Source organism: Manis javanica, chromosome 5 (assembly GCF_040802235.1).
Source record: "Manis javanica isolate MJ-LG chromosome 5, MJ_LKY, whole genome shotgun sequence".
Lineage (NCBI taxonomy): Eukaryota > Metazoa > Chordata > Mammalia > Pholidota > Manidae > Manis > Manis javanica.
The window spans coordinates 9,964,649-9,974,983 of record NC_133160.1 but is presented as its reverse complement, the minus strand read 5'-3'; the positions used below and the strand labels follow the sequence as shown (position 1 = coordinate 9,974,983).

The 10,335-nt window shown below is 47.4% G+C and overlaps 1 long non-coding RNA gene across 1 annotated transcript; it reads right to left on the bottom strand.

Moving 5' to 3' along the window:
- Positions 1–292: 292 nt before the first annotated feature.
- Positions 293–1,934, bottom strand: LOC118970356 (uncharacterized). Its single transcript, XR_005058280.2, has 3 exons — positions 1,497–1,934; positions 974–1,405; positions 293–536 (listed from the first exon to the last, which is right to left on the bottom strand). It is a non-coding gene; the product is annotated as an uncharacterized lncRNA (long non-coding RNA).
- Between the last annotated feature and the right edge of the window lie 8,401 nt (positions 1,935–10,335).

Genomic DNA, 10,335 nt, shown 5'->3' with positions numbered 1-10,335 from the left:
GAGGTTTGGGGGTTAGGATCTGTGACCCTGGGTTCAAACTGCAGCTCTGCCCCTCCCCTGCTGTGTGATCTCGGGCAAGTGGCCTTCCCTCTCTGGCCCAGGGTTCGTCCAGTAACTCCAGCTAAAACTGTGGACAGAGTAGATAAAGCTGTATAGGGCACATTTTAAAATTAAAAGACCCAGCAGGTATTCTAGCTGACATTTTGCATTAGACTGTACTACTTAGGGCAAAAATATAACCATAATAAAATATAATAAACTTAATTTGAAAAAATCAGCAATAAATAAAAGAGGAGTTTATTTTTCTCTCCTGTAAATGAAGTCTAGATGTGGGCAGCTCAAGGCTGGTTTGGAGACTCCACAAAGTTCTCAGTGTCCCAGGCTCCTTCCGGTTCATGATTCTGCCATCCCTAGAGTGTGGCCCTCCTTCTCATGATCCAATACGGAGGCCACAGTGCCAGCCTTCTCATCTGCCTTCCAGGTGGCAGGATGGAGAAGGAAAGATGATGAGTGAAGGGTGGGCAGCAGTTTAATCACTAGAAAGGATACCCAAAACGGCCAATCACACTCCCAGTTCCAACCCATTGGTCAGAACTGCCTCGAGCTGCAGGGGAAGCTGAGGAAAGCTATCCATGTTCTCACAGCCATGAACTCAGCTAAAAGGTATAGACGTTTGTAAATAAATGAGATAATTTCGGATCATCATCCATGCTGTGAAAGCATAGAGCAGGGTGAGTAGGGGAGAGCGGGTGCGCGGAAGCTCTCTCTGTGGTGACGAGGCTGAGACAGGGAAGAGGAGAAGGCTGTGGCTCAGCATTCCAGACATGGGGAACAGAAAGTGCCTGCCTGGGGCAGGAATGAGCCTGGCGTCCTGGTGAGACACAGAAGGGAGGCCAGGGTGGCTGGAGCTGGGATGGGGAGGGGGACACAGCCAGGAGGAGGTGAGTTTAGAGAGGTCAAGGAGGCCAGATACCTGCGGGTGGCCCTGGGGCCCAGGGTGGAGTCAGCTTTTTCCAAAGTGCGATGCGGAGATAGTGCAGGATCTGAGGCTGAGGAATGCCTAGACCTGACGTGATACTGCTGTGACAGGACGTTCAGCAACCTGTGCCTGTGACATTTACCTGGTACCTTCAGAAAGCTTTATTCATTCATTGGTCTGTTCCTCCAATGGTGCGTCTGTGGTAGCAGAGCCGCCGCCCCAGTCCCTGGCCTCAGGACAAGGGCAGACAGACTGAGCAAACACGTGAGCACCCTGTGACGCAGCTCCAGGGGTGCGAGGGCTTTTACCAGAAGAGGAATGGGCCACAGGAGGGCCTGAGTTCACCCGGGAACAGAGAAGGCTTCCCACGGGGGGTGATATTTGAGCTGAAATTTGAACCATAAGGAAGTATTATCTTGGTGAGGCCTGGAGAAGAGGAGAGAAAATTCCAGGTAGGGGGAAGAGCTTGTGCAAAAGCCTGGAGGCAGGAAGAGAATTGTATGTTCAAGAAACTCACCAGACTCTGGCCTGGCAAGAAGGAGGAGGAGCAGAGAGGCGAGCAGAGGTCAGATCGCAGAAAGCCAGGGAGGAGGGGCCCAGGGCCCCCAAGTTCTGGGCAGGATTAAGAGCTTTGACCCAAATCCCTGGGCTGGGCCTATGGCCAGGGCCAAGACAAGCAGGGACCTAGCTCTTCTTGGAGGCTGTTTACAGGGTCGCCGATGACATGGGCTGCTGCCTTCCTGCGGCTTGCTAGTCACTGGACCCTGTATGCCAGTATGTTCCGTTGCTCCCAGCCCTGAGAGTGCCCTCTGACTCAGCCTCCTGCCCGAGCCACCCCTGTCATCACCACCGAAGCCGCCGTGTCCGTCCTCACCCCTCCTCAGCGAAGGCTGCACAGAGTCGTGTGACCCTGGAACCTAGAAGAGCATCTACAACTCTAACCATACCTGCCTATTCCGCAGAGGGAGGCCCCGTGAGGAAGAGAGCCTCCCCCCAGTCTCACACCAGGGCTGGAACACAGCCAGGGCCTGCTCCCAGGTCTCCTGCTGTCTGGCCCTAAATCTTCATGCTGTTTAGTTTAAAAAGAAAAAGAAGAGAAGAAGAGGGTCAGAGAGGGAGAGAGAGATGGGAGAAGGAAGGAAAGAAGGGAAGGCTGGGGGATGAAAGGGCTTGAAAAAGTAGTATTCAAATTGAACTTCTAAGCGTGAGCCCTTCCCAAGGGAGGGCAAGAAATTATTACACACTTCTTATGTGCCAGGCACATTACCTGTGTCAGCTGGTTCAGCAGGATCCTTACAGCTACACAGTGAGATGGATACAGTTATAGCCTCTAAATGGCTTAGAAAACAGAGAGGCTATGCAACCCACCCACTGTCGCACAGCAGTCACCCAGAAGAGAAGAGATTTGAATCCTGGTCTGACTGCAGTTCCTAGTCCCAAGCACTCCCCAGATGCCAAGGATGCTTCCAGCCCTGCCTCTCTTCTGCTTCCCTCTTTGCAATAGTTGCAGCCTCCTCTTTCAAAGTTAAACATAAGTTTTTTTCCTGGCTGCCCACAAGCCAGCAGATATGTTTCCTTTGGCTCATGTGGTGTTTAATAAGATATGAGCCAATGTTCACAAATCAAGAGATTTTTACATAAAAACCCAGATTTCTACCTCCCTTCAAACACTGGAAGATTTGACTGTGCTGGGTCCACATTCCACCTGGCAAAGATCGATGGGATAGGAGTGTCTAAAGGGGATGCTCCAGTTTCCCACACTCTCCACCTCTCCCTCCTGCAGCCCTGGCCCTGAGGCAGAATGCCAGTTGCCATTTATCACTTGTTTTTCTGAGGCAGGGAAATTTTCTCTGCACTTATATTTCTTTCAAAAAAAGGAAAACAGTAATCCAGGAGGGGTCAGGTGTCATGAAAAATGGGAGCATGCATATTTCCTTGTGGAACTGAGATTATTCCTTGGTGTTTATGCTGCAAGCAACATGTGGCTGAGCCTCCACACCACTGTTTAGGTTTCCTACCTCATGACCCTAGTTGGACTGTCAAGTTTAGCAAACAAAAATATAGGATACTCAGTATCACCAACAGATGGCTTTTTTACTATAAGTATGCCCCACTGGGACAAAATTGTATTAAAATATTTTCCCTCATTATCTGAAATTCTAATTTAACTGTATTTCATCTTGTGCCCCTGCCTCCTGGGGTTGAGAGCCATTTTCTAAGGGGCTTGCATTTGAATCTAGGTTCTTCCCCTCCTGTCTGGCTAATTTGGGGCAAGTTGTTTAAGTTCCGTAGGCTTCAAATCATTCATCATAAATCACAGCATGAAGACCTGATAAGGTAATTTATCTAAAGAGCTTCAGACAGAGTCTGGCCCGCTGTGCATGCTCAGTAAATGTCAGCTGCTGAGACCATCATCATCCTTGATTGCCTACCCAATGGCCATGCCCTTTCCTCTTTGCTTGCTGAACCCTGATTTGTACCAACTACACTGCACCGAGCCCCAGGGGACAAATGTGATTGGTCAAGCTAGTCCTGGTCAGTCATGGCACACCCATTCTGGCCTGCAGTGATTGGTCCAAGGTGAGCTTCTGGCCTGGTTCGGACCAATAGGACACACCAAGGAAGTCTGCCAGTTTCCCCTGCCCCTCCCTTCTTACCATAGACACACCTATGGGAGAAGAGGATAGTTGATCCTAGCTGCCATCTTGTGCCACTGGGATGGCAAGAAGCCAGTGTGCTGAGGATGGCAAAGGACAGCGTCAGGGGACTCCAGGGCTGACTATGCCACACTTCTATAAAAGTAAATGATAGATGCCCTTATAACTGAAGCCACTGCTAATTGGCTCTGCAGAGAGGCAACTAAGAGCATGAACTGTGCAGTCAGGTACCTGACATCACATCCCCTTTCCGTCACTTACTAGCTCTGTGTCTCAGTTTCCCTATCTGGAGACTGGAGGGAAGATAGTATCTCCTTCAAGGGGTGTTTGTAAAGATTAAATGAGTTAGTGTAAATGAAGGGCTTATTAAAGTACCTGGCAAGTCATATTCAGCATATAACTGTTAGTCATGATTCTTCTGTTATCTGAATCCAAGCATTTTTAATTTATATTGACACATTTATTAAGAACCTTGAAGAAGGTCCTTGTCCACTCTGTGCCTTAGTTTCCCCATCTATGAAATAGGATGTGGTTGAGGTTGCTAGTTATCCCTCAATAGGAGTTGAGGGGTACTTCCATAGGAATGGACTTGTAGCGGATCATGGACTGTTTCAGAAACACTGCATTTCCCAGCCTCCCTTGCTGTTAGATATAGTCATGTGACCGAATTCTGACTAATGGATGGGATTCCAAGCTATGTGGACAACTTCAGGTTGCATTGTAAAGGGAAGAAATATGCTTTCCCCCTTTCCTTTCCCCGTAGGCTGAATGTGAGGGTGAGGCTGAGGCATATTGCAACATGAGACCAGGCCACACCCTAAGGAAGGGAGAACAACAACACGAAGCCCCTGGGCATTGACAATATGGATCTAGAGAAACATCAGCCCCAGCCTGATATGTTTGTTGCGAAGACTCAGGGCATGGAGACATGTAAATCACTGAACACAGGGTTTGGAACAAAGTAAGCTCTTGTGTAAATACTTATGGGTCTAATGCAGTGGTTATTAACTAGGAGCAATTTTGCACTCTAGGGGACATTTAGCAATGTCTGGAGACGGTTTTGATTGTCATGATTGAAAGGGGGCCTACTCCTGGCTCACACTGAGTAGAAGCTAGGGATGCTACCAAACATCTATAATGCATAGACAAACCCCACCGCAGAAAATTAAATATCCAGCCCCAAAAGTCAACAGTGCCACGTTTGAGGAACCCTGATCCAATGGGACGATGCCCCCTTCTTACCTGGTACCCAGGGGAGTGGGAGATTTCACCAGCTCCAGGCAACGGGACAGGATTCTTTGATTCACCTCTTCTGAAAGGTGTCTCTCTGCCCCACTGTATCTTTATAACACTCACCCTGTCTGTCTGCACAGGCCCATTCATAGGGCCAGGAGATTTGCATCATGGAGAAACTATAACCTCATCACATTTCTGCAGCTCATCCCTGCTGTCTCCCACCTTTCCCCAGGCAGCAAGGGACATGTTCCAACAGCTCTACCTTCCTCCCCACCTACCCCATTGTCAGCCAGACCAATTTCCAGGTGGTGGGCGGAGGGCATGGTGCCATCCAAATGTCATCCCGGGTTCCCAGGCAAGGGAAGGAGAGAAGGGTGTTGCTCCTGGAATGTAGAGCCCACACCATCAGGGCTGCCCACCCAAATAAGAGAGGGCTGAATGCTGCTAAAGGCTTATGGAACTGTTGAGGAAACTGCTTCCTAAAGAAAAATCCTAATTTCTCCTCAATTTCCCAGAATGTGGTGAGTCCTAGCCTCCTGGGATAGAGGGCAAGCTTCCAGAACTTTCCATCCTGGCCACACTAAAACCAAGAGCTGGAGCAAAAACTCAGTCTCCAAGGGACTCTGGTGATTTGCTGAAAATTCAAGAGGCGTGGTACCCATGTTACGTGTTCAGAGGCATTTCTTTCTCAGCTGTTCTATCGGTAAGTGGTCATCTATTTGCTTAAATATAGACTGCACTCCTCTGACCACCAATCCAATGTCTTCCATCGCCAGTGCCTGCGTCTCTTTGCAGAGGGTTCTCTCTGGCCACCAGAGCCCATTAAGTCCCTGCAGGACAAGCCGGAAGTGCCAGAGAGTTCATACCCCTGGCAGCAACTGATGACTGATGGGAGGTGGTAGATAGAAACCCATTTCCTTGCCCCTTAGTGGGAACACCCTGGTGGCATGATCTGCACTGGTCCTGGAGTTACCCAGTGGGATTGGGCCCCAGGTGCCCACAGTAGTAACCTGATCAGAAATGTGCCCTGTATTGGCTGCCCTGCCTTCCCTGTCTCATGTCTCCACTCCCTCACCTCCTGGCTTCACCTCCCAAACAACTAGGTCCTTATCTCAGCGTCTGCTTCTGAGGACACCCAGCCACAGACCTACATGTACCACGAGTCACACACAAAGACATTTGGGGATCAGAAGGGACATGGCTGCCCCATCTGGGAACTCAAGTCAGGTGGAAAGCCAGACATCACCCCAATAGTCATGTAAACGCAGAATCAGAAATGGTGACTGAGGCTGGGGCTTATGAAGCAGCACTGACCTCTGATGGCTACCTCTGTTCCCAGGTCAAAATCTAAAGCCCTCCTTGGGGCCTCAAGCCTCCACACAACCTGCTACCACCTTACCTCTCTGAGCTCACTTCTGCCCACTGTGCTCCAGCCACAGTGGCCTCCTGGCTGTTTCTAAAGTGTGCTGGGCATCTTCCTGCCTCAGCACCTTTGCACTTGTTGTCCCCTCCCCCTTGCATACTTTCCCCAGGTGTTCCTGTGGCTGACTCTTTCTTCTTGGTTCAATATTTGATGCAGACATCAGCTCCCCTTGAATGTCCCTGCCCCCTTCCACCAGTCCCTCTCTCACCTGTCACCCTGTTTGTTTACTTCCTAGTATATATTACTGTGAAGTTATCTTGAATGCTCACTGGTTTATTGAATGATTCCTAAACATGAGCTTCATGAGGGCAGGAACTGTGTCCCCAGTGCCTGAAACAGATCCCAGGACAGAGTAGTGCTCTATGGATGTTTGTTGGCTGAATGGTTGAATGTTTAATCATGGAAAGAAACAATGAATGAACAAATGATGTAAGTAAGCATGTTTGATAGGGAGGCCAAGTCTTATCTGGAAAATTAGGGAAGGCTTCCCTGAGGAGGTGACATTGGAACTGAGATGTGAACAGGCGATGAGATATTAATTGGGCCAAAGGGGTTGGAAGGGCTACTCAGACAGAGGAAAGAGCATGCAGAGATGCCCAGAGACAGATCCCAGAGGTCACACAGAACAGTGCAGGCAAATAAATTATAACCAAGATTTTTCTTTTTATTTTCTTTATTATTTTTATTGAGATATAATTGGTATATAACATTATATTCATTTCAGTTATACAGTGTGATGATTGGATATTTGTATATATTGCAAAATGATCAAAATGATCATGACAATAAGTTTAGTTGACATCTATCACCATACATAGTTAAAAAGTTTTTTAGAATCTACTCTCTTAACAACTTTCCAGTGTGCAATACAGTATTCACTATAGTCACTGTGCTGTGCTGCATATTACTTGCTTTATAACTGGGAGTTTGTACCTTTTTCCACCTTCATCCATTTTGCCCACCCTGCATCCTCCACCACTGGCAACCACCAATCTGTTTTCTGTAAATATGAGCTCAGTTTTGTTCTGTTTTGTTTAGATTCCACATTTAAATGAGATCATATGGTATTTATCTTTCTCTGTCTGACTTGCCCCCAAGATTCATCCATGTTGTTGCAAATGGCAAGATTTCATTCTTTTTTGTGGCTGAATAATACTGTGTGTGTGTGTGTGTGTGTGTGTGTGTGTGTGTGTGTGTGTGTGTGTGTGTGTACCACACTTTCTTTATCCATTTATTCTGTCAGCAGGCAGTTAGGTTGTTTCCATGTCTGGGCTATTGTAAATAATGCTGCAATGAACACGGAGGTGCATATATCTTTTCAAATTAGTGTTTTTATTTTCCTTGGATAAATACCTGGAAGTGGGATTACTGGATCAGATGTTAGTTCTGTTTTTAATTTTTGGAGGAACCTCCATATCGTTTCCCATAGTGGTTGTACCAATTTACATTTCCCACCAACAGTGCACAGGGGTTCCCGTTTCTCCACATCTTCTCCGACATTTGCTATTTCTTGTCTTTTTGGTAATTGCCATTCTAACAGGTGTGTGGTAATATCTCCCTGTGGTTTTGATTGGCATTTCCCTGATAATCAGTGATGGTGAGCATCTTTTTACCTACCTGTTGGCCATCTGTATGTCTTCCTTGGAAAAATGTCTACTCAGGATCTCTGCTCGTTTTGTAATTGGATTGGAGGGTTTTATGCTATTAAGTTGTGTGAGCTCTTTATATATTTTTAAATATTAGCTTCTTATCAGATAGATGCTTTGCAAAGATTTCCCCCCATTTAGTTGCCTTTCCATTTTGTTGATGGGTTCTTTTGCAGTTCAGAAGCTTTGTAGTTTGATGTCATCCCACTTGTTTATTTTTATTGTCTTTGCTTTTTGTTGGCAAATCCAAAAAATCATCAAGGCTGATGTCAAGATTATTGCCTGTGTTTTCTTCTAGGAGTTTTATGGCTTCAGGTCTTATATTCAAGTCTTTGACTCATTTGAGTTAAGTTTTGTTAAAACTTTTGTACCTACTATGTGTCAAGCTCATGAGTACACTGGGAGCACAGCAGGCATGTCGCCATACCCCTGGAGGTTTCGGTCTGGAGGGGAGGACGGACGGCAGCCAAAGAGCTGGGAAGGTGTTTATTCCCAAAGATGGAGTTGCTCTGCAGTGCTCCATAACCCTGTAGGCATTCATTTTCTAAAATACCCCAGCAAGGAACCCTCCTACACTGCTGGTGGGAATGTAAGCTAGTTCAACCATCATGGAAAGCAATATGGAGGTTCCTCAAAAAACTAAAAATAGAAATACCTTTTGACTCAGGACTCTCACTCCTTGGAATTTACCCAAAGAATACAACTTCTCAGATTCAAAAAGACATATGACCCCCCCTATGTTTATTGCAGTACTATTTACAATAGCCAAGATATAGAAGCAACCTAAGTGTCTATCAGCAGATGAATGGATAAAGAAGATGTGGTACATATACACAATGGAATACTATTCAGCCATAAGGAAGAAACAAATCCTACCATTTGCAACAACATGGATGGAGCTGGAGGACGTTATGCTCAGTGAAATAAGCCAGGCAGAGAGAGACAAGTGCCAAATGATTTCCCTCATTTGTGGGGTATAACAATGAAGCAAAACTGAAGGAACAAAATAGCAGCAGACTCAGAGACTCCAAGAAGGAACTAGTGGTTACCAAAGGGGAGGGGTGTGGGAGGGTGGGTGGGGAAGGAGGGAGAAGGGGATTGAGGGGTAGTATGTTTAGTACAGATGGTGTGGGGGATCACGGGGAGAAGAGTGTATCACAGAGAAGGGACATAGTGGATCTCTGGCAACTGGCTGCACGGATGGACAGTGACTGCACTGGGGTATGAGTGGGGACTTGATAATATGGGTAAATGTAGTAACCACATTGTTTTTTCACATGAAACCTTCATAAGAGTGTATATCAATAATACCTCAATAAAAAATTTTTTAAAAATACCCCAATGAGATGCTGTGGGGAAACACACGTAGCACACCCATATATGCACAAGCATGCGCAACACATACAAGTGAAGAAGTCCCTGAATTGCCCAACAAAAGGAGGTAAGAGGGACATTCAATATAGTTTCTTTTTGTTTTTATAATTTAATTAATCATCTCCACCCATGTGACCACCATGAGCACAGGGTTGTAATTTCCTGGTTCAAGAAAGAATTAAACAGGGCTACGCCATTTCTATTACAGCAGATACGTCTGTGTGAATTCTCCCCACCTGCCCACTCCACTTTGACGTGAGCCAAGCCCAGTCACCTAATGGGTTCTATATATTGAGAACTGGGAACGTGCCAGGTCTTATCTCCTGGCCTCCCAGGTTGGGGCCCGCATCTTGCCCTTCCCAGCAGTCAGAAAAAGACTCCAGACACTGAAGCCTCCCCTCCCCTGTGTGGTCACAGCAGTACTGATGTCACTCCATGACCCCTTCTCATCCCAGAGTCCATCACCAGCAACTCCAGAAGGACTTTTCCTCCTGCCTCAGCAGGCCTCCCGTGAAGTTGGCCAGCTAGGGTCATGGAGCTCAAAGATGCTGTCCCTTCCCTGCAGGGCTCAGCAATCAGCAGTGACCACAGGACTCTGAGACCATGGAACCTGATGTTCGAGAGGAGGGTTTACTCCCCTTCAGCCACACTCAGGTCCTTCAGTAGAGGAGGCTTAACAGGGGGACTGATTACTTATGGTGGAGAAGCCACAGGAGGGTAAGGCCATCTAGAGCAGGAAGCTGCTACTATCACTGAGGCTGGAAGGACAGAAGATGAGGTGTGTCACTGGAGCCCAGAAGCCAGTGGGCTGGGGAGGCTAGAACCAGGGAGCAGCTGCAGCCACAGAGGAGCATGTCTAATGCCCCAGGTCCAGGGACAGAGAATACCCTGGCTTCTCTCTTCCCCTCCCTCCCTTCCCTCCAGTGCTGCCTCCCACAGGCCAGACCCCGAAGGAAGCCGGAAGCCTGGAAAGTGGGGAAATGCAGCTAGTATTGCCTTGCTGAACAGAGTAGGGGAAGG